Source organism: Macaca fascicularis, chromosome 2 (assembly GCF_037993035.2).
Source record: "Macaca fascicularis isolate 582-1 chromosome 2, T2T-MFA8v1.1".
NCBI lineage: Eukaryota > Metazoa > Chordata > Mammalia > Primates > Cercopithecidae > Macaca > Macaca fascicularis.
Genome location: NC_088376.1, coordinates 173,641,063 through 173,666,461, shown reverse-complemented (window position 1 = coordinate 173,666,461; position 25,399 = coordinate 173,641,063). Strand labels below are relative to the sequence as shown.

At 42.2% G+C, this 25,399-nt stretch overlaps 2 pseudogenes; one reads left to right on the top strand and one right to left on the bottom strand.

Annotated features, from left to right (window-relative positions):
- The first annotated feature begins 3,690 nt into the window (after positions 1–3,690).
- LOC102115971 (RNA ligase 1 pseudogene) lies at positions 3,691–4,885 on the top strand (annotated as a pseudogene).
- Positions 4,886–16,983: 12,098 nt separating this feature from the next.
- Positions 16,984–25,133, bottom strand: LOC141409762 (histone H3.3C-like; annotated as a pseudogene).
- Positions 25,134–25,399: the final 266 nt, after the last annotated feature.

Below are 25,399 nucleotides of genomic sequence, written 5' to 3'. Positions count from 1 at the left end.
ATCTATTCAGTAAAGTGTTTTCTTTTTATCCCAGCTCATGAATTCAGAAATCTCCCTCTCCTCTGAATTCATTGCTCTTGTAATCTGTTCCATTAAATAGATTATTAGTCATTTTTTTCTATGCACAGCTGTCTTTTCCATTAAATTGTAAGCCCCTTGATAGTAGAAATCATGCCCCGCCTATGGTAAGTACCCAGTAAAGCTCGCTGACTCTGTCTCTGCCACTTTCACTGAGAATGATTTCCTTCCTTATAATCCCCTAAGGAGAAAAGCCTATTATTACTCTCCAGGTGAAGGTCCTTCATGTGTTAAAAAGTACTATTAAACTGCTGCTTGGTCTTATCTATTTCATTCTTTATTTTAATTCTCTGTTTTCTTCTCTACTTTTTAAATTCTGTTTTTGGTTTCTTTCCTTTGGCACCTCTCCACATGCATCTCTTTTTGTTTTCATTCTCCTTTTTAAATGTTCTTCCTTTGTTCCTTTATTCCTCTGTGAGTTTAACTGGGGAATCAAAGACGTGTGCAGAAGATGGGAACCCAGAACAGATTGAGGAGTAGCTGCTTTCTACCAGAGTGAGGACAAAGTGTGGGGGCGCTGACCAGATCGTGGAGCAGGGGGTGTGTGGGTGTATGCGTGTGCGTATGTGTATGTATATGTGTGTGTGCATGTGTGTGTTTGTGTATGTGTGTTTATGTGTACGTGTGTGTGTTGACATTCCAGGTAAAGGGAAGAATGTGTAAAAAGGTACAGAGATAAAACCATGACATTTTGTCTCATACATAGTTAGATATTTATTCTGTAGCCCTCAAATATTTGTTAAATGAATAAATCAATGAGTTAACTACTCTCATAACGATCAATCAATTTTTTTTCTTTTTTTTTGAGACAGAGTCTCCCTCTGTCGCTCATGCTGGAGTGCAATAGCACAATCTCGGCTCACTGCAACCTCCGCCTCCCAGGCTCAAGTGATTCTCCTGCTCAGCCTCCCAAGTAGCTGGGATTACAGGCATGTGCCACCGTGGCTGGCTAATTTTTGTATTTTTAGTAGAGACGGGGTTTTACCAGGTTGGCCAGGCTGGTCTCGAACTCCTGACCTCAGGTGATCCACCTGCCTCAGCCTCCCAAAGTGCTGGAATTACAGGTGAGAGACACAGCACCAGGCCTCAATCAATTTTTTTCTGTCAATGAGGGCTAACCACTAGTTTTCTTTCTATGTAAACACAGGCACAGGCGCATCATTTATTTATTTATTTATTTATTTTTAAGGAAACTTTAGGGGATTTGGGATAGCCTTTACTTTTTTTTTTTTGGGACAAGGTCTTGCTTTGTCACCCAGGCTGGAGTGCAGTGGTGATCCTAGCTCACTGCAATCTCTACCTCCCTGGTTCAAGTGATTCTCGTGCCTCAGTCTCCTGAGTAGCTGGGATTACAGGTGCACATCACCACGCTTGGCTGATTTTTTTTTTTTTTTTTTTGAGACAGAGTCTCGGTCTGTCGCCCAGGCTGGAGTGCAGTGGCGCAATCTCGGCTCACTGCAAGCTCCGCCTCCCGGGTTCACGCCATTCTCCTGCCTCAGCCTCCTGAGTAGCTGGGACTACAGGCGCCCGCCACCGCGCCCGGCTAATTTTTTCTATTTTTAGTAGAGACGGGGTTTCACCATGGTCTCGATCTCCTGACCTTGTGATCCACCCGCCTCGGCCTCCCAAAGTGCTGGGATTACAGGCGTGAGCCACCGCGCCCGGCGCTTGGCTGATTTTTATATTTTTAATACAAATAGGATTTTGCCATGTTGGTCAGGCTGGCCTTGAACTCCTGGCCTCAAGTGATGTGCCTGCCTCGGCCTCCCAAAATGCTGGGATTACAGGCATGAGCCACTGTGTGTGGCCCAGGTTCATCTTTAGAATATGATTTTAGTTATAATCTGTTCACTACCTTAAATTCCCAAGCAGTAATAGTTAATATTAAGTCAACAAGTATGTGAGACAATAGAGCAGAGTGATAAAAAATTTATACTCAGGATCCATATGCCAGTTCAAATCTCAGCTCTGCCACTTGGCAGCTGAGTGACTTTTGGACAGATCACTTATCCTCTCACCCGTTTCCTTACTTGTAAAATGGAATTAATAATCATATATATTTCAGCAGGTGGTTACAAAGGTTCAATGACGAAAAGTCTTTAGGAATCCTAATCTTAAATCTAAATCTAAATGTAAATCAATATAAATCTTTTTTTTTTTTTTTTTTTTTTTTTTTTTTGAGACTCAGCCTGTGGCCCAGGCTGGAGTGCAGTGGCACAATCTCGGCTGACTACAAGCTCCATCTCCCAGGTTCAGGCCATTCTCCTGCCTCAGCCTCCCGAGTAGCTGGGACTACAGGCACCTGCCACCACACCCGGCTAAGTTTTTGTACTTTTAGTAGAGACGGGGTTTCACTGTGTTAGCCAGGATGGTCTCGATCTCCTGACCTCGTGATCCATCCCTCTTGGCCTCCCAAAGTGCTGGGATTACAGGCGTGAGCCACCGCACCCGGCCTAAATCAATATAAATCTTAATCTTAATTTTTAAAAAGATGAGTTAACTGAGGTTTAGAGAAGTTAAACAGCTTCCCCACAGCTATCCAGCTAGTAAACAGTTAGGGTTTGGTTCATCTTTACTACATAATCTGTCCACTGTACTGGTAGGAAAGACTTAGACAATAAAATAAGTTGTCTCTACTAATTTTTTTTTTTTTTTGATGGAATTTCACTCTTGTTACCAAGGCTGGAGTGCAATGGCGCAATCTCGGCTCACTGCAATCTCTACCTCCATGGATTCAAGCGATTCTCCTGCCTCAGCCTCACCAGTAGCTGGGACTACAGGTGCCCACCAGCATGCCTGACTAATTTTTGTATTTTTTTTTTTTTTTTTGAGACGGAGTCTCACTCTGTCGCCCAGGCTGGAGTGCAGTGGCCGGATCTCAGCTCACTGCAAGCTCCGCCTCCCGAGTTCACGCCATTCTCCTGCCTCAGCCTCCCGAGTAGCTGGGACTACAGGCGCCCGCTGCCTCGCCCGGCTAATTTTTTGTATTTTTTAGTAGAGATGGGGTTTCACCATGTTAGCCAGGATAGTCTCGATCTCCTGACCTCATGATCCGCCCGTCTCGGCCTCCCAAAGTGCTGGGATTACACGCTTGAGCCACCGCGCCCGGCCTTAATTTTTGTATTTTTAATGGAGATGGGGTTTCACCATGTTGGCCTGGCTGGTCTCAAACTCCTGGCCTCAAGTGATCCGCCCGCCTCAAACCCCCAAAATTCTGGGATTACAGTCGTGTGCCACCATGCCCAATGGGGTTTTGCCATATTGGCCAGGCTGGTCTCGAACTCCTGACCTCAAGTGATCTGGCCGCTTCGGCCTCCCAAAGTGTTGGGATTACAGGCGTGAGCCACCGCGCCCGGCCTCTATTCCCATATTCCTCTCCCTTTTCATCATAATCCTGAAGGAAGAAGTCTAGAAATAAAAAAAAAATGGAAGTAAGGTTTTGGGGGCGCGGGCTGCAGCTTTCACTGGGCACGTGGTGTGAGCAGCCTGAGCCCCCGGCTTACTTACGCAGGGCTTTCTTCCCGCCTGTGCTTGGCGCTGCTCAGAAATGCGCTCTCCTCTTGCACCGCCTGCTGGGCTCACCACTAGGCCCCTCGGCTCCGAGGAGCGGAAATGCTTTGTGTTTCTAGGGAGGGGAAAATGGAACCCTCCACCGAAAGGCAACATGAGTCATTTAACATTTTGGCAACGAAAACTCTAAGTCATGAGGCATTAGATGGAGGTATATACAGTGCAATTCCAACAGAAAAAGTGGACGGAACATGTTGTTACGTTGCTACTTACAGAGATACCTTTGGGCTTGATTAGATAGAAAACCTAACAAACAACCTGTTAAAAGATTTTAAAATTTTCTACATTCAGAAGAAAACTTCAAAGAATTTTCTTGGAAAGTTGAGGAGTACTTCAAAGCTACTCCAGAGTGCTGGATAGCAGCAAAGGAAACAGAAAAATTAAATAGGAATCTGGTCCATGATGAAACATGGACACATTCCTGGTTGGGCACCAGAAGAGAAAAATTACAAGTAGCATTACTGGCATTCCTTTGTGGTTAATTATGAATTTGCTCTAGTACTAAAGCATCATCCTGAGGATCCTAGGCTTTTGGAAATTAGTGTAGTGCCACTATCAGGTCTCTTGGAACAAATATTGCGGCTTATAGGAACAAATATCAATGGAAACCCATATGGGTTAGGAAGGAAGAAGCATCCACGATATGTTAGACCACATGGACCATTTCAAATAAGAAACCTGCCTACATTGGGCTGGGTGTGGTGGCTCACGCCTGTAATCCCAGCACTTTGGAAGGCTGAGATCAGAGGATCACTTGAGGTCAGGAGTTCGAGACCAGCCTGGCCAACGTGGAGAAACTCCGTCTCCACTAAAAATACAAAAATTAGCTGAGCATGGTAGCGGGCTCTTGTAATCCCAGCTACTCAGGAGGCTGAGCCAGGAGAATTGCTTGAACCCAGGAGGCGGAGGCTGCAGAGAGCAGAATTGCACTACTGCACTACAGCCTGGGTGACAGAGCGAGACACCGACTCAAAAAAAAAAAAAAAGAAAAGAAAAAAGAAAATAAACCTGCCTCCAGTGAAGCACAATGATCTGTTGTCCTGGTTTGAAAGCCGCAGAGTAGGTAAAGTGGAAGGAATAGTATGGGATTGCAGTGATGGCTGTTTAATTAAGGTCCATTACCATCGTCTATCGTCTTTGTTTACACTGGCCAACTGCAGATGTTTATATGAATTCAAAACCAGTTCTTATCAATATGAAATTTAACAAATATGACTATGCTTTTAGTACTGTTTAATAATTTTTTTAAATCAGAAATTTAGTAGGCTTAAAGATACAATACTTGTCATATAAAGTGCAATTAAAATTAGTTTTATTTATTTATTTTTTGGAGACAGGGTCATCCATGCTGGAGTGTAGTGGTGTACTCACAGTTCACTGCAGCCTCGACTTCCCAGGCTTAAATGATCCTCTCACCTCAGCCTCCTGAGTAGCTGGGATTACAGGGGCGTGCCACCATGCCTGGTTAATGTTTTTAATTTTTAAAATTTTTCGTAGAGACAGTGTCTCAGTGTGTTGCCTAGTGTGGTCTTGAACTCCTGGACTCAAGTGATCCTCCTGCTTTGGCCTTCCAAAGTGATGGGATTACAGGGGTGAGCCACCGCGCCTGGCCAGAATTAGTTTATTATTAAAAAAAAAAAAAGAGAAGACAAGCCACGAAACAGAAAAAATAATACATCTGTTAAAAACTGCAAAAGATGACTAGGTGCACTGAATCGTTTGAGCTCAGGAGTTCAAGACAAGCCTGAGAAACATGGGGAAACCCCGTCTCTACCAAAAATACAAAAATTAGCTGGGCATGTTGGTGTGCCTGTGGTCCCAGATACTTGGGAGGCTGAGGCTGGAGGATGGCTTGAGCCCAGGAGGTGGAGGTTATAGTGAGCTGAGATCATGCCACTGCACTCCAGCCTGGGCAACACAGTGAGAACCCATTTCAAAAAAAATTACAAAAGACTGGGAGAAAGCAGAAACAAGAATTGGGAAGACTGTGCTATGTGTAGAACCTTCCTGTTCCACTAATAAGGGAATGTGATCTTTGATCGATTGTGTATAGGGAACATATAATGGAAGCATTAAAGGGGTGCATCTTCCTTACTTTTTGCCTCCACTCTACACTTTTAGGTCAGACATTCCCCGAGAGGGGTATTATCAGGCCTAGAGTAGAGACAGATGAGAGGTGGTTGAAATTACTCTGTTGTATAACATAATTAATATAAGCAGTGACTCTATGGGATCCTTTAAAGCTTTTATTTTCTGGGTAAACATTTGTATTTGGGCCAGTGCTGGAAGTAGTGACTGCTTCCCACTCTTTCTGCTTTTCTTCTCTTGATCACCAGTGGCAGGAGGGTGAGGCTAGGTAGGAAGGAAAGGTTGATGTAGACTCTGGACGTGCCCAGGGAGGGTTTGGGTTGTAGCTGGTCCTCTAATTCCACCTAGAGGTAAGAACTGGATGTGGTCAGGGAGAATCCTCTGGCTGCTGCTCTCTTGGATACAAGCTGGCAGGCTCCTGTTATTACTAAGGAACACGAAAAAGTCCAGAAGAAGGCTTATACACACACACACATACACATGATCATATTTTTTGGTTCATTTTAAAATTTTTATTGTCATATAATATGCACAATAAAGTGTACCAACCTTAAGTGCTCCATGAACTTTTACATGTGAAAACACCTTTTAACCACAATTCGGTTAAAATTATCTGAATATACGCAGCAGCCCAGAAGGTAATATGAGGTGTGTTTTCAGTAAATACTATCATCCAAAGTAACTAATATTTATTTTTCTACCCAAATATAGATGTACATTGGATTAACTTCTGGTATGGACTATTATAAAGTTACTTTAAATATTCTTGCATATATATATATATATTTTTGTTTGTTTGTTTGTTTTTTGAGATGGAGTCTCGCCCTGTCACCCAGGCTGGAGTGCAGTGGCGTGATCTTGGCTCACTGCAATCTCCGCCTCCCAGGTTCAAGCGATTCTCCTGCCTCAGTCTCCCAAATAGCTGGGATTATAGGCACGTGCCACCATACCCAGCTATTTTTTTGTATTTTTAGTAGAGACAGGGTTTCACCATGCTGGCCAGGATGGTCTTCATCTCCTGACTTCGTGATCCGCCCACCTTTGCCTCCCAAAGTGCTGGGATTACAGGTGTGAGTCATCCAGCCTGGCCCACAATGTACATATTTTTCCCCTACCTGCTTTTTAAATTTTTCCATGTGTCATGAATATCATGTCATGGCATACTCTGAAAACAAAATTCAGATTCCTGGCATCTACAGAAAAACCTCATGAACAAAAACCTTTTTTTTTTTTTTTTTGAGACGGAGTCTCGCTGTGTCTCCCAGGCTGGAGTGCAGTGGCGCGATCTCGGCTCACTGCAAGCTCCGCCCCCTGGGTTCACGCCATTCTCCCGACTCAGCCTCCCAAGTATCTGGGACTACAGGCGCCCGCTACCACGCCCGGCTAATTTTTTTGTATTTTTTTTTAGTAGAGACGGGGTTTCACCGTGTTAGCCAGGATAGTCTCGATCTCCTGACCTCGTGATCCACCCGCCTCGGCCTCCCAAAGTGCTGGGATTACAGGCTTGAGCCACCGCGCCCGGCCACAAAAACCTTTAAGAGTAAAACTTAGAAATCCATATTTTTTAAAAGGACCCCAGGGAATTTTGCTGTAAAAACTAGATTTGAAGCACAGGCCACAATTAACTCCTGGAGAGCAGAGACTAGATTCACACATATTTTGGATGAACGACTCCTGTGTACTCTTGACTCTGTTAAGTGAATTTTAATGGTTCTGCTTTCTCCTCCATATTGATTTTCTTTCTTTCTTTTTTTTTTTTTTGAGGCGGAGTCTCGCTCTGTCGCCCAGGCTGGAGTGCAGTGGCGCGATCTCGGCTCACTGCAAGCTCCGCCTCCCGGGTTCCCGCCATTCTCCTGCCTCAGCCTCCCGAGTAGCTGGGACTACAGGCGCCGCCACCACGCCCGGCTAATTTTTTTGTATTTTTTTTTAGTGGAGACGGGGTTTCATTGTGTTAGCCAGGATGGTCTCGATCTCCTGACCTCGTGATCCGCCCGTCTCGGCCTCCCAAAGTGCTGGGATTACAGGCTTGAGCCACCGTGCCCGGCCCCATATTGATTTTCTAGACCAGATTTTATATTTGACCTCTCTGGAGAAATGAGGAGGAAAATCTTGGTCAAATATAACTTCATTGATACCATTTTAAACACAAAATAACTCAGGGATCAATTGAGTGTCCCTAGAAAATGGGTTGACACCTTTTTCTCTCCTGCTGTCTTTGTCAGATCATTTAGTTATAAGGTATTAATAATCGAAGCTGGATTGATCAAAACAGAGATATTAGATTTAGTTTTTCACTGGGAAAACTAAGTGTGTGTCGGGATAGGGACTGTCAAAAAATAAAACCCTATTATCAGGAAACTTAAAAAGCACATAGCAAAGAGAATTTCAGTGGCCCAGAAGAGCATGGAAAGAAGTAAAAGCACTGGCAAAGATTTACTTTGCAATTTATAGTAAATATGGGTTTTTTTTTTTTTTTTTTTTTTTTTTTGAGACAGAGTCTTGCTTTGTTGCCCAGGCTGGAGTGCAGTGGCATGATCTTGGCTCATTGCAACCTCTACCTCCCACGCTCAAGTGATCCTCCTGCTTCAGCCTCCTGAGTAGCTGCGATTACAGGTGCTTGCCAACACACCTGGTTATTTTTGTGTTTTTAGTAGAGACGGGGTTTCACCATATTGGCCAGGCTGGTCTGAAAATCCTGACTTCAAGTGATCTGCCCACCTTGGCCTGCCAAAGTGCTGGGATTATAAGCGTGAGCCGCTGCCCCGGCCAAATATGGGATTGTTGATGTAACTTTTTTTGAGACCGAGTTTCACTCTTGTTGCCTAGGCTGGAGTGCAATGGTGCAGTCTCAGCTCACCGCAACCTCCGCCTCCCTTGTTCAAGCGATTCTCCTGCCTCAGCCTCCCGAGCAGCTGGAAATACAGGCATGCGCCACCACGCCCGGCTAACTTTGTATAATAGAGATGGGGTTTCACCATGTTGGTCAGACTGGTCTCGAACTCCCGACCTCAGGTGATCCGCCTTTCTGGGCCTCCCAAAGTGCTGGGATTACAGGCATGAACCACCATGCCCGGCTTGCATTACTTTCTTTGGACTGCCGTAAGAAATTACTACAAGCTCAGCAACTTAAAGCAACAGAAATTTATTCTCTCACAGTTTTGGAGGTTAGAAGTCTGAAGTCAAGATGTTGGCAGGGGTGGCTCCTCCTGGGGGCTTTGAAAAGGATCTGTTCCATGCCTCTCTTCTAGCTTCCGGTGGTTGCAGGCAATTCTTGGAGTTCCTTGGCTTATAGATGCATCACTCCTATCTCTGTCATTGTCTTCACGAAGCATTCTCCCCGTAGGTCTGTGTGTCTCTGTGTCTTTATAGGGCCTTCTTAAAAGGACACCAGTCATTGGCTTATGGACTACCCTACTCCAGCATGATGTCATCTTAACTAATTACATCTACAAAAATCCTACTTCCAAAAAAGGTCACATTCTGAGATTCATGATGGACATGAATTTTGGGGAGACACTATTATTGTCATTATTATTTTAGAGATGGGGTCTTACTATGTTGACCAGTCTGGACTATAGTGGTATGATCATGGTGCACTGCAGCCTTGAACTCCTGGGCTCAAGCCATCCTCCTGTCTAAGCCTCCTGATAGGTGGGACTACAGGCACATGCCACTGTGCCAGACTGGGTGGACACTATTGAACCCAGTACATTACCTAGTTACTGTAGCAGACAATCCTACTATAGGCTGAACTAGAGAAACTGGAGCTGATGTTTCTGTACATTCTTTTTTTTTTTTTTTTTTTTTTTGAGATGGAGTCTCACTCTGTTGCTCAGGCTGGAGTACAGTGGCGTGATCTCGGCTCACTGCAACCTCTGCCTCCTGGCTTCAAGTGATTCTCCTGTCTCAGCCTCCCTAGTAGCTGGGATTACAATCATGCACCACCATGCCAAGCTAATTTTTTGTATTTTAGTAGAGACAGGGTTTCGCTGTGTTGCCCAGACTGGTCTCGAACTCCGGAGCTCAGGCAATCCATCTGCTTCGGCCTTCCAAAGTGCTAGGATTACGGGCGTGAGCCACCATGCCTAGCCTGTTTCTGCACATTCTTAGCAGAAGTTTTAAAAAGGGGGAGATAATATTGTTAGATCCTTTCCTTATTTTTTCCAGAAATAAAGCGTTTGGGCTTCCCTCTGTCTTTGTTACTTTGTTAAGGGAAGAGCAGAAATAGGTGCCTGAGAGATAGCAGCAGCCCTGGCACCGTCTTTCAGGCCTCCACAAGCTCCGTGCTTACAGTTTCTAGTGGCCCTGCTTGGTTTCTCAGCCACCCCTTCCCTAGAATGCTAACCAATACAATTTTCTTGGGGGCACCTTTAATTCTCAGTGTGGCCCTGGTGGCGGAGGAAGATAATATGAATTTTTCTTCTTTCTTAAGAGTTACAGTTAGTTCCTGTTTTGGCTTTTAATTTTTCTTTTTGGAGTTGTAATCTATATCTTTTGTTTTTTTCTTTCCGCTGGTTCCCCTGGGCAAATGTCAGGGCAAGAGTAGCTCGTTTTGCCAAGGATAGCTTCCAGAAGCTGCTTTTGTTGGCTCCTGTATAAGCCGGTTACATAGGTACTTTAAGTTTTTGTTTTTCTCAGCATCATCATTTCTAGACATCAGCTTGTTATTATGTTCTTACTGGGCTATTGCTGATGGTATTCATACTATTCCACAGATCATCCAAGGACAAACTTCACCAGCCTGTGTAACCTTATAGAGTGCATACGCCCAACTGCTCCAGCTAAACAATTCTTGGAAAATTTGATATCTGTATGAGAGAGAGAGAGAGAGAGTGTGTGTGTGTGTGTGTGTGTGTGTGTCTGTGTAAGAGAGAGAAGCAGAGGGCTTGTCTAAGTTTGGGCTGCTATAACAAAATGTCATAGACTGAGTGGTGTAAACAACAGACATTTATTTCTCACAGTTCTGGACGCTGAGAAGTCCAATATCAAGGTGTTGGCAGATTCAGTTCCTGGTGAGGGCCCTCTTACTGACTTACAAATGGACACTTTCTATGTTCTCACATGGTTGAGAGGGAGAAAAAGGAAAATCTCTGTTGCTTCTTGTAAGGGCATCTCTCCCATCATGAGGACCTACACTCCTTGCCCCATGTAAACCTGATTATGTCTCCAAATCCCCATCTCCAAATGGGATCACACTGGCGGTGAGGGCCTCAACACATGGATTTTGAGGGGACACAATTTAGTTCATAGCAGAGCAGTTTAATATAAAGTGGATGTCATCTCCTGGACTCAGAAAACTTGAAGGCAACAATAAATTTAATGTTGATAGGAAATTATTTCAGTTTTCCTTGTTTCCTTAAAAGACTTTTAGGAGATGTTTAATGTTCTATTCCTCACATTTTTACTTTTGATTATTTATTTTTTTTTTTTTTTGAGACGGAGTCTCGCTCTGTCGCCCAGGCTGGACTGCAGTGGCCGGATCTCAGCTCACTGCAAGCTCTGCCTCCCGGGTTCAAGCCATTCTCCTGCCTCAGCTTCCCGAGTAGCTGGGACTACAGGCGCCCGCCACCTCGCCCGGCTAATTTTTTGTATTTTTTAGTAGAGACGGGGTTTCACCGTGTTAGGCAGGATGGTCTCGATCTCCTGACGTTGTGATCCACCCGTCTCGGCCTCCCAAAGTGCTGGGATTACAGGCTTGAGCCACCGCGCCCGGCACTTTTGATGATTTTTAATGAATGGGGAAGAATCACGGCGACCTTCTCTTTTTCCTCCCAATCCATTGAGATGGGGCATTTCAATTTTTAAGCCCAAGACAAACATATTTACTTTGTCTTCCTCTCCTGCCCAGATGGTTAAAGATCATTAGCTTTAGGCTGTTCAAACATTTTCAGTCAGGACTCTTTTTTTTTTTTTTTGAGACAGGGTCTCACTCTGTCACCCAGGCTAGAGTGCAGTGGCGCAGTCTTGGCTCACTGCAACCTCTGCCTCCTGGGCTCAAGTGATTCTCATGCCTCAGCCTCAACCAAGTAGCAGGGATTACAGGTACGTGCCACCACATCTGGTTAATTTTCCTATTTGTAGTAGAGACAGGATTTTGCCATATTGGCCAGGCTGCTCTCAAACTCCTGGCCTCAAGTGACCCACACGCCTCAGTCTCCAAAAGTGTTAGGATTACAGCGTTAGCCACCGCACCCGACTTGTCTTCTAAAAATTTTTGTTGTTGATTTGAGACAGGGTCTTGCTCTGTTGCCCAGGCTGGAGTACAGTGGCACGATCACTGCTCACTGCAGCCTCAACCTCCCCAGGCTCAGGTGATCCTCCGACCTTAGCCTCTTGAGTAGCTGGACTATAGGTGTGAGACACCACACACAGCTAATTTTTTTTTTTTTTTTGAGACGGAGTCTCACTCTGTCACCCTGGCTGGAGGGCAGTGGCACCCTGTCGGCTCATTGCAACCTCTGTCTCCTGGATTCAAGCAATTCTCCTGCCTCAGCCTCCCGAGTAGTTGGGATTACAGGCACCCACCACCATTCCCAGCTAATTTTAATATTTTTAGTAGAGACGGGGTTTCACCATGTTTGCCAGACTGGTCTCCAACTCCTGACCTCAGGTGATCCGCCTGCCTTGGCCTCCCAAAGTGCTGGGATTACAGGCGTGAGCCACCATTCCCAGCCAATTTTTATTTATTTTATTATTTTTATTTTCATTATATATATATATACATATTTGTTTGTTTGTTTGTTTTTTCTTTTCTTTTTTTTTGAGACAGAGTCTTGCTCTGTCACCTTGGCTGGAGTGCAGTGGTGTGATCTTGGCTCACTGCAACCTCAGCCTCCCAGGTTCAAGCGATTCTCCTGCCTCAGCCTCCCGAGTAACTGGGATACAGGCATGCGCCACCATGCCCGGCTAATTTTGTATTTTTAGTAGAGCGGGGTTTCTCCATGTTGGTCAGGCTGGTCTTGAACTCCCAACCTCAGGTGATCTGCCCACCTCGGCCTCCCAAAGTGCTGGGATTACAGGTGTGAGCCACTGTGCTGGCTTTATTTTTTGTATTTTTTATAACCATTGTGTTTTATTTTCTGGGAAGTGTTACCCATTTTACTGTTAACTCATAGGTTTATTTATTTTTATTTTATAATACTTTAAGTTCTGGGATACATGTGCAGAAAGTGCAGGTTTGTTACATAGGTATACATGTGCCACGGTGGTTTGCAGCATCCATCAACCCATCATCTACATTAGATATTTCTCCTAATGCTATCCATCCCGTTGCCCCCCCACCCCGACAGTCCCCCTTGTGTGATGTTCTCTTCCCTGTATCCGTGTGTTCTCATTGTTCAACTCCCACTTATGAGTAAGAACATGCAGTGTTTGGTTTTCTGTTTCTGTGTTAGTTTGCTGAGAATGATGGTTTCCAGCTTCATCCATGTCCCTGCAAAGGCTATGAACTCATTCTTTTTTATGGCTGCATAGTATGGTGCATATGTGCCATATTTTCTTTATCCAGTCTATCATTGCTGGGCATTTGGGTTGGTTCCAAGTCTTTGCTATTGTAAATAGTGCTGCAATAAACATACGTTTGCATGTGTCTTTATAGTATAATGATTTCTAATCCTTTGGGTATATATCCAGTAATGGAATTGCTGGGTCAAATGGTATTTCTGGTTCTAGATCCTTGAGGAATCACCATACTGTCTTCCACAATGGTTGAACTAATCTACACCCCCACCAACAGTGTAAAAGCGTTCCTATTTCTCCACATCCTCTCCAGCATCTGTTGTTTCCTGACTTTTTAATGATCACCATTCTAACTGGCATGAGATGGTATCTCATTGTGGTTTTGATATGCATTTCTCTAATGACCAGTGATGATGAGCTTTTTTTCATATATTTGTTGGCTGCATAAATGTCTTCTTTTGAGAATGGTCTGTTTATATCCTTTGCCCACTTTTTGATTGGTTGTTTTTTTCTTGTAAATTTGTTTAAGTTCCTTGTAGATTCTGGATATTAGCCCTTTGCCAGATGGATAGATTGCAAAAATTTTCTCCCATTCTGTAGGTTGCCTATTCACACTGATGATAGTTTCTTTTGCTGTGCAGAAATTCTTTAGTTTAATTAGATCCCATATGTCAATCTTTGCTTTTGTTGCCATTGCTTTTGGTGTTTTAGTCGTGAAGTCTTTGCCCACGCCAATGTCCTGAATGGTATTGCCTAGGTTTTCTTCTAGGGCTTTTATGGTTTTAGGTCTTACGTTAAAATCTTTAATCTATCTTGAGTTAATTTTTGTATAAGGTATAAGGAAGGGGTCCAGTTTCAGTTTTCTGCATATGGCTAGCCAGTTTTCCCAACACCATTTATTAAATAGGGAATCCTTTCCCCATTGCTTGTTTTTGTGAGGTTTGTCAAAGATCAGGTGATTGCAGATGTGTGGTGGTATTTCTGAGGCCTCTGTTCTGTTCCATTGGTTTATATATCTGTTTTGGTACCAGTACCATGCTGTTTTGGTTACTGTAGCCTTGTAGTATAGTTTGAAGTTAGGTAGCATGATGCCTCTAGCTTTGTTCTTTTTACTCAGAATTATCTTAGCTATGTGGGCTCTTTTTTTGGTTCTATATGAAATTTAAAGTAGTTTTTTTCCAATTCTGTGAAGAAAGTCAATGGTAGCTTGATGGGAATAGCATTGAATCTATAAATTACTTTGGGCAGTATGGCCATTTTCATGATATTGACTCTTCCTATCCATGAACATGGAATGTTTTTCCATTTGTTTGTGTCCTCTCTTATTTCCTTGAATAGTGGTTTATAGTTCTCCTTGAAGTGGTCCTTCACATCCCTAGGTATTTTATTCTCTTTGTAGCAATTGTAAATGGAAGTTCACTCATGATTTGGCTCTCTGTCTGTTATTGGTGTATAGGAATGCTTGTGATTTTTGCACACTGATTTTGTATCCTGAGACTTTGCTGAAGTTGCTAATCAGCTTAAGGAGATTTTGGGCTGAGATGCGTTTTTGGGGTTTTATAAATATACAATCATATCATCTGCAAACAGAGACAATTTGACTTCCTCTCTTTCTATTTGAATACCCTTTTTTCTTTCTCTTGCCTGATTGTCCTGGCCAGAACTTCCAACACTATATTGAATAGGAGTGGGGAGAGCGGGCATCCTCATCTTGTGTTGGTTTTCAAAGGGAATACGTCCAGCTTTTGCCCATTCAGTATGATATTGGCTGTGGGTTTGTCATAAATAGCTTTTATTATTTTGAAATATGTTCCATCAGTACCTACTTAATTGAGAGTTTTTAGTATGAAGGGGTGTTGAAATTTATTGAAGGCCTTTTCTGCATTTATTGAGATAATCATGTGATTTTTGTCATTGGTTCTGTTTATGTGATGGATTACGTTTATTGATTTGCATATGTCGAACCAGCCTTGCATCCCAGGGATAAAGCCGACTTGATCATGCTGGATAAGCTTTTTGATGTGCTGCTGGATTTGGTTTGCGAGTATTTTATTGAGGATTATGGTATTGATATTCATCAAGGATATTGGCTTCAAGTTTTCTTTTCTTGTTGTGTCTCTGCTATGTTTTGATATCAGGATGATCCTGACCTCATAAAATGAGTTAGAGAGGAGTCCCTCTTTTTCTATTGTTTGGAATAGTTTCAGAAGGAATGGTACCAGCTCCTCTTTGTACCTCTGGTAGAATTCGGCTGTGAATCTGTCTAGTCCTGGACTTTTTTTGGTTGGTAGGCTATTAATTACTGCCTCAATTTACTGGTGTATTCAGGGATTTGACTTCTTCCTGGTTTAGTCTTGGGAGGGTGTATGTGTCTGGGAATTTATCCATTTCTTCTAAATTTTCTTGTTTATTTGCCTAGAGGTGTTTATAGTATTCTCTGATGGTAGTTTGCATTTTTGTGGGATCAGTGGTGATATCCCCTTTATCATTTTTTATGTGTCTATTTGATTCTTCTCTATTTTCTCCATTATTAGTCTGGCTAGTGGTCTATTTTGTGGATCTTTTCAAAAAACCAGCTCAAGGATTCATTGATTTTTTGAAGGGCTTTTTTGTATCTCTATCTCCTTCAGTTCTGCTCTGATCTTAGTTATTTCCTGTCTTCTCCTAGCTTTTGAATTTGTTTGTTCTTGCTTGTCTAGTTCTTTTAATTGTGGTGTTAGGGTGTTGATTTTAGATCTTTCCCACTTTCTCCTGTGGGCTTTTAGTGCTATAAATTTCCCTCTAAACACTGCTTTTGCTGTGTCCCAGAGATTCTGGTATGTTGTGTCTTTGTTCTCATTGATTTCAAAGAACTTATTTATTTCTGCCTTAATTTTGTTATTTACCCAGCAGTCATTCAGGAGAAGGTTGTTCAGTTTCCATGTAGTTGTGTGGTTTTGAATAAATTTCTTTTTTTTATAGTTTAATATATTTTAATAGCATACTTCCAGGAACAGCACAGCAGATAGACAACATTAAAAACATGTACTTGCCTGGGTACAGTGGCTCAGGCCTGTAATCCAACCACTTTGGGAGGCTGAGGCAGGCGGATCATGAGGTCAGGAGATGGAGATCATCCTGGCTAACACGGTGAAACTCCACTTGTACTAAAAATACAAAAAATTAGCCGGTGTGGTGGCACATGCCTTTAGTCCCAGCTACTTAGGAGGCTGAGGCAGGAGAATCGCTTGAACCCAGGAGGTGGAGGTTGCAGTGAGCCAAGATCTTGCCACTGTACTCCAGCCTGGGGGATAGAGCAAGACTCCATCTCAAAAAAAAAAAAAAAAAAAAAAGAAAACAAACAAACATGTACTTGCATAAGACAACTCAGAAAAATATAGTAAATGGATGGAATCTACTGTATGATAAAAATGCTGCAAATACCATTTAGTTGCTGTCACTAAGAAATTTACTTGTTTTAAAAAAATGCTAATGCTGGCATTGTCTAGAAAAATTTAACAGATTTGTTCATAATTATTATAAAATTGAACCACTGAAACGTGTTCACTGAAACATTTTAACTTGCATTAATGCTTTACATCTCCACATTTATATTAAAAATTTACACACAAATGAAAATTGAAAAACCACCATTACCTGATGTCTGTCCCCTATTTTTCCACTTACAATCATATGCTTCGGTATCTTTTTACCCCATGGAAAAAGATCTAACCTTCAGAACTACCAATAACAGGAAGAAGATAATTGTTTTCTTTTTGAGAATTAAATGTTTCCCATCGTAGTGGATTCTTAGGCACGTTTTCCATTTATGTGGCCTGATAGCTGGATGTCTTTTGGCATAATCGTTACACGATTGGCATGGATAGCACACAGATTGCTGTCTTCAAAAAGGCCAACCAGATAGGCCTCACTTGCCTCCTGCAAAGCGCCGAAAGCTGCACTCTGGAAGCCCAGATCTGTTTTCAAGTCCTGAGCAATTTCTCGCACCAGACGCGGGAGGCGAAGTGTGCGAATCAGAAGTTCGGTAGACTTCTGGTAATGTCTGATTTCCCGGAGTGCCACACTACCAGGCCTGTAACGATGAGGTTTCCTCACCCCTCCAGTAGAGGGCGTACTCTTGCCAGCGGTTTTTGTAGCCAGTTACTTCCTGGCTGCTTTACCGGTCCATTTGCAGGCAGTCCGCTTTGTAGGAGCCCAGGTGTAGAGACCTCCTTACTTACCTCCCTTATCCTTCAGCTGGAGCTCTGGGAGCCAGAGGCGGCGCTGGCCTTGGAGAGTGAGGGCAGCATGGCGGCGCGGCGGCGGCTGCGAACACCTTTGAGTGAGTTCTTAATCCTCAGTTCTAATTTGATTGCAATATGGTCTGAGAAACTTTGTTATGATTTCCGTTCTTTTGCATTTGAGGAGTGTTTTACTTCCAATTATGTGGTCAATTTTAGAATAAGTTCTATGTGGTGCTGAGAAGAATGTGTATTCTGTTGATTTGGCGTGGAGAGTTCTGTAGCTGTATATTAGGTCTGCTTGGTCCAGAGCTGAGTTCAAGTCCTGAATATCCTTGTTAATTTTCTGTCTCCTTGATCTGTCTAACATTGACAGTGGGGTGTTAAAGTCTTCCATTATTATTGTGTGGGAGTCTAAGTCTCTTTGTAGGTCCCAAAGACCTTGCTTTATGAATCTGGGTGCTCTTGTATTATTTTATTTTGTTTATTTATTTTTTGAGACGGAGTCTCGCTCTGTCGCCCAGACTGAAGTGCAATGGCAGGATCCTGACTCACTGCAATCTGTGCCTACCGGTTGCGAGCGATTCTTCCACCTCAGCCTCCCAAGTAGCTGTGACTACAGACGTGCACCACCATGCCGGCTAATTTTTTTTTTTTTAATTTTTTTATTTTTGTTTTTTTTTTTTTGAGACAGAGTCTCGCTCTGTCGCCCGGGCTGGAGTGCAGTGGCCGGATCTCAGCTCACTGCAAGCTCCGCCTCCCGGGTTCAGGCCATTCTCCTGCCTCAGCCTCCCGAGTAGCTGGGACTACAGGCGCCCACCACCGCGCCCGGCTAATTTTTTGTATTTTTTAGTAGAGACGGGGTTTCACCGTGTTAACCAGGATGGTCTCGATCTCCTGACCTCGTGATCCGCCCGTCTCGGTTTTTTTTTTTTTTTTTTTTTTTAGAGACAGGGTTTCATCATGTTGGCCAGGCTGCTCTTGAACTCCTGACCTCAAGTGATTCGCCTACCTCAGCCTCCCAAAATGCTAGGATTACAGGCGTGAGCCACTGCGCTCAGCCTAATTTTTATATTTTTTGTAGAGGTGGGGTTTCAGTATGTTGTCCAGGCTGAGGACTCATCTTTTAAGGAAGTATAGCTATTTGTTTCTGATTAAATATTTTGAATTAAAAGATTACTTTTTTTTTTTATATCAATGGCTTTTTGTAAATCCATGCCTCTATTTAACCAAGAGGACAGTACTAAGAGTTCATACTAAGTTATAAACGGGCCGGGTGCAGTGGCTAACACCTGTACTCCCAGCACTTTGGAAGGCCGAGAGGGGAGGATTGCTTGAGTCAAGCAGTTTGAAACCAATTTGGACAACATAGGGAGACCTCCATCTCTACAAAAAATAAAAAGAAAATTAGCTGGGCTTGTTGGCATGTGCCTGTGATCCCAGCTACTCAGGAGGCTGAGCTGGGAGGATCACTTGAGCCCAGGAAGTTGAGGCTTCTATGAGCTGTGATCAAGCCACTGCACTCCAGCCTGCGTGACAGAGTGAGACCCTGTCTCAAAAAATTATATATATTAATTAATATATAATAATATATTAAATATTATAATATATAATACCTTATATATAATATGTATATTTATATATAATATATAAAGGAAGGAAAAAAGACTATACAGTTCCAATTTCCTGACACATACCTCACTCTGGGTCACTTTTAGATAGCTTTGGATGGTCTCAGGGGTTAGGCATTTCTGGGATTCAAAAAGATCACTTTTTTCTGTTATTTGTCATATTTACAATTTTAATAGCAACATGATCATTACTACCGTTTTCCACATGTTAGATTCTAGGTTCTGATTTCCAGGTTATAAGCGACCTAGAAAATGATAATATTTAGAGTCAATGTGATAATCAGCTTTTGTGTATTTTGTATATTGGGGAGTAAAATCTTGAGTTAGCCATAACGTACAGTCTAGGACTACCGTTTTGTTATCATTTTCTGATCCTTCTCAGTTCTCTTTGTTTTGCTACACTAGTGTAAAGGTATTCCCTTGTTTCAATATAATACCCCCACATGGCCATAGGCCCCTGAAAACACACAACAAACAACAATATAGAGTTTACTATTCTAAAGTGTTTAAGATTTCTACTCAGATGCTTTGATTTGCTTCCACAATCAGATACTGAATGTATCCCCTGTTTAAAGAATAGAGATGAGGAAAACAGCACTCTGTGTGTGTGTGTGTGAAATAGACTGATGTGATGGATTGGGACAACAGGTTGGGTTAATGACATCCTCTTTTTATAAGGACACCAGTCATATTGAATTAAGGCCCATTCTAATGACATTGTTTTAACTTACTTCTGAAAAACCCAATCTCCAAATACAGTTACTTTGTGAAGTACTGGGGGTTAGAACTTAAGTGTATGAATTTTGAGGGAACACAATTCAGCCCATGACACATCCATAAAAGTGGAGAAACAAAAGGAATAATTTGAAATTACCAGCCATTAAAGGCTTACAATAAGGGCCCTGCAGATCTAACACTCAGACCTTTGAGAAAAAAGGGGAGTTGGTCTGGTGCTTATATCTCAGAGCTCAAAAACCTATACCACAGCACAAATGTAAGATACAAATATCTTACTACCAAGATGGAATCAGAAGTACTGGAGTTTACTGTCTTCTATGAAACACCAAAGGAAAAAAACCCAAATAATAGACAAAAATATATAAAACCAGTTTTTAAGACATCAAGCAATGAAGGACAGTAATCTTGGAGAATGGGAAACAAATGAGCCCTGCGATTACACAGCCTCCTGAATTGAGAGAGATCCCAGGCTGTGACAAAGAGAGGGGGAACCCTGGTGGGTCTGGTAGACGGTGTATGTTGAGGAGACGGAGTTGAGAGTCTGGGGAAAAGCAGGCAGCTAGCATTCTCAGGACAGAGTGCTGCAAGTGAAGGAGCTGTCCCAGAGAGGACTCTGGAGATCTGTAGAGGGTGTCCCTTAGTATTCAGGAGAAAGCTGGTCAGCACATCCATGAGAGGAAATGACTCAAAGCTGGGGGAAAACCGTTGAGAGGATTAGAGAGAAGAGCATATAACACTCACACAAGGCCAGGGAAACTGCTCTCTTACTAGCTAGACTGGAGAAGCTCACAATTCATAGGATGCTGGGGACAATACTGAGAAGGGCCTTGACTCAGTAGTGCGGAATAGTTAAGTTAACCCAAGACTAATCATGGCTCTGGTCATTCCTAATTTTTTTTTTTTGGAGTCTTATTCTGTTGCCCAGGCTTGTGTACAGTGGTGTGATCTCAGCTCACTGCAGCCTCCACCTCCTAGGTTTAAGTGATTCTTGTGCCTCAGCCTCCCCAGTAGCTGGGATTACAGGCATGCACCACCATGCGTGGCTAATTATTGTATTTTTAGTAGAGATAGGATTTCATCATGTTGGCCAGTCTGGTCTTGAACCCTTGACCTCAAGTGATCTGCCTGCCTTGTCCTCCCAAAGTGCTGGTATTACAGACATGAACCCACACACCCGGCCCATTCCTAATAAGTCTTAAAAGCAAGACCAAAAGAGGATCCAACCATTTCCAAGTAACTTAACTATATCTGAAAACAAAGCTTAAGAATATTTAGAAAATATTCTAAATATTTTCAGAAAAGATGCAGAACTCATCAAGATGAAATTCACAATTTTACTAGGGATGAAAAGATGCAAAAAAAACCCCAAAAAACAAAAACCTGATGCATGATGAAGAGAAAATCAATCCATTGAGTTGGAATAAGAAGTGATACAGAGGCCGGGCATGGTGGTTCACGCCTATAGTCCCAGCACTTTGGGAGGCGAGGTAGGTGGATCACCTGAAGTCAGGAGTTTGAGACCAGCCTGGCCAACATGGTGAAACCCCGTCTCTACTAAAAATACAAAAATTAGTACCAGGTGTGGTGCTGGGTGCCTGTAATCCCAGCAACTTGGGATACTGAGGCAGGAGGATCACTTGAACCTGGGGGGTGGAGGTTCAAGTGAGCGGGGAGATCACGCCATTGCACTCCAGTCTGGTGACAAGAGTGAAACTCTGTCAGAAAGAAAAAACAACAAAAAAAATTCAGATGTTGGAAGTAAAAGTAAAGAACATTAAAGCCAGTTATTATAACTCTATTTCATATGCTCAAAAAGATATTTTTTTGTAAAGACCTAAAGTGAGTTTCTACAGGTAAAAATGACAATGCCATCACAACAGCTTTATTTGTAATTACCAAAAAAAAGGGAAATAATCCGTATGCCACGAACAGGTGAATGGTAAACTGTGGTATCACTGTACAATGAAATACTGCTCAGCAATAAAAGGGGCAAACTATTGATACATACAACAACATGGATGAGTCTCAAAATAATTATGCTAAGTGAAAGAAACTGGGCAAAAGGAGAACACACAAAATGTGAATTTACCTACAGTGATAGAAAGTAGATTAGTAGTTGCCTGGAGATGGGAGTGGGTAGGGATTAAAAAAGGTTATGAGAAACTTTCAGGGGATGGTTGGATTTGTTCATTATCTGGATTATGATGATGGTTTCATGAATATACATACATCTGTCAAAACTTATAAAATTGTATACTTCGAATATGTGATGTGCAGCTTATGGCATGTCAGTTGGTAAAGCTGTGTGTGTGTTTTTTTTAAAATAATGATTGACATGAATATTTAAGGTCTGTCTTAAAACTGATCTCTTCTGGAGGTTGCTACACACCAACCTGTACTTGTACTTTATACTCGGAAGCACTAATGTGCAGTTGCCCTATCAGTAACTTGCTTTGATGGGTCGTTCTACCCACAGACTCTTAGTAGGAACGTTAGCTAGCCTTTGCCTTCAGCTTTGCTTCCAGTGACTCTTCTCTTCCTGACAGGATTTTTGCAGCCCCAATAACCTCATATGATATTTAGAGGGTGAGACATTTAATATTAACTCACAGCATTCTCACTAACTGGGTCAATGGAAAGAAGTATGGACAAGGAATAGAGTCTTGCTGAAATTATGCTGCCACTAAGTAGATACACATACAGGTAAAGTGTTCACTGCATGGTTCACTGCATGGTCTGTTCTCAGCTTTCTAGTATTGTATTGTCTTCTGCAATTGTGCAGTGTCTTCTGCCTGGAAATCTTCCAGCTGTCCCACAAGATATTTGATTTTACAAGATCCATGTGAAGAAAAGTTACAATAATCAAGACTTGCTAACCTCAACAAGGTCAACATCAGGTTTTTAAAATCTTTCTTTCTCTTTCCTTATCTCCGCTGTTGTTAAATAATTCAGGAAATACCTAGTAAGGGCTTAGTGCGGGGCACGCTTAGCTGTCATGTACGTCTACAGTCTTGTTATTCAAAGGATATTTAATGGAGGACAGTCTCCGCATCAGCTGGGAACTGATTAGAAATGCAGAGTCTTAGTCCTCCTCCCGACATACAGGATCAGTTTGTGCATTTTAACAAGATCCCTCGGTGATTTGTATGTACATTTAAGAAGCTGTGTGCTGGAGAATTCTCCTTAGCTCTGCCACTTAAATTCTGCCATGACTTTGAGAAAGAGGCTTCACTTCTTTAAGTCATTAACAAATGAGGGGTGTGGGAATAATAGTAGAACCCACCTCATATTTGTTGGGAGGATTTAGTGAGACAAACCTTCTAAAACTCCTAACATACTAGCTGCTAAGTGCTTTTAAAAAATTACCCTTTATTGTTATTACTATTATTATTTTGTAGTTGAAAGAAAAAACACTTTTTAAATAAAACATCTGTCATAGGCACTTACTCCCTAGTTCATTTGTGTGTTCATAATGATGACAGAGAGACATTATTGCAACAAACATGAAAAATAAATATGACACTTGATCCTGAATTAGAACTGGAAGAAGAAAGGAAATGAGGGAAAGGGAATGTCTTAGCTTGAACTCTCATAACAAAATACCACACACTGGGTGGCTTAAACAACAGATGTGTATTTTATTTACTTATTTTTTTGAGATGGAGTCTCACTCTGTCGCTCAGGCTGGAGTGCAGTGACGTGATCTCGGCTCACTGCAACCTCCAGCTCCCTGGTTCGAGTGATTCCAGAGTAGCTGGGACTATAGGCATGTGCCACCATGGCTGGCTAAATTTTGTATTTTTAGTAGAGATGGGGTTTCATCATATTGTCAGGCTGGTCTCAAACTCCTGACCTCAAGTGATCCGCCCTCCTTGGCCTCCCAAAGTCCTGGGATTACAGGCATGAGCCTCGGTGCCTGGTCTCTTCCTCGTATAAAGCACTAAGCCCATCAGGAGGGCCCCACCCTCAACCATAATTGCCCTCAGAGGCCTCATCTCCAAACACCATTACGTTGGGAGTTAGAATTTCAACATATAAATTTTGGAGGGACACAAACATTCTGTCCATAGCTGAATGTTATTCTCTAATTCTTTTTTTCCCTTTTTTGAGATGGAGTCTCACTGTGTTGCCGAGGGTGGAGTGCAGTGGCACAATCTCAGCTCACTGCAACCTCCGCCTCCTGGGTTCAAGTGATTCTCCTGCCTCAGCCTCCTGAATAGCTGGGATTACAGGCACCTGTCACCATGCCTGGCTAATTTTTGTTTTTTTAGTAGAGATGGGGTTTCACCATGTTGACCAGGCTTGTCTCAAACTCCTGGCCTTAAGTGATCTGCCCGTCTCAGCCACCCAAAGTGCTGGGATTACAGGCGTGAGCCACCACGCCTGGCCTTGTTATTTTCTAATTCGGGCATTTCTTGTACATTTAGTAGTTGGCATTGTACTGTAAGATAGATCTTTTTTTTTGAATATCAGTTTGGTCTCATGGATTCTTATTTTGTTGAATCAGTTATACTCTATTATTATCCTTAACTATTATCTTATTACAGCTTTATTGACATATATTTGACATACAAGAAATTGCATATACATAAAGTACACAGTTTGAAGAATTTTCTGTACTTATAGAGTGAGTAAACCACCACTGTAATCAATAAAGTAAACATTTTCATTAATCTCCAAAAGTTTCTTTGTCCTTCTTAGTAATCCAGTCTCCTTTCCTCTCTCTCCATCCTCTGGAAAGCACTAATTTGATTTCTGACACTGTAGATTAATTTCCATTTTCTCTAGAATTTCTTGTAAATGGAATTCTACAGTATGCATTTTTGGAGTGAGGGTTCCGGCTTCTTTCACATGGTGTAATTATTTTGAGATTAATCCATGTCGTTGAATCTATCAGTGGTTTCTTATTTTTATTGGTGAGGAGTATTCCATTGTATTGATTTACCACGGTATGTTCACCCGTTCACTTATTGTTGGGTATTTATTTTTTTCTAGTTTGTGACTCTTACTAATGAAATTGCTATGAGCAAGTAGAAGTCTCTGTACAAGTCTATGTGTGTGTCTTTGTATGGATATATTCTTTGATTCTCTTGGTAAAACATCTGGAGTTGGAATGGCTATTATACAGTAGATCTATGTTGAACTTCTATGAAGCTGCTAAGTTATCAAAGTGTTTGTACCACTTTACAGTCTCCCCAGCAATATATGAACACATTCATTGTTTGATGTCGGCACCAGTGCTTGGTATGGTCATTCTCTTTAATTTTTTTTTTTTGTAATTATTATACTTTAAGTTCTAGGGTACATGTGCACAACGTGCAGGTTTGTTACATATGTATACTTGCGCCATGTTGGTGATTTTATCCATTACACGATGGGTGTACTGGTACTACTTCATCGTTTTGATTTTTCGTTTTCCCAATAACTAATGATGTTAAACATTTTTAAATGTACTTATTTACCATTCATGTATCTTCTTCACTGAAGTGTCTGTTCAAATCTGCCCATTTTTACTGGGTCATTTGTCTTCTTCTTATTGAGTTGTAAGAATTTTTATTTTTTATTTTTATTTATTTATTTTTTTTGAGATGCGGTCTCGCTCGGTCGCCCAGACTG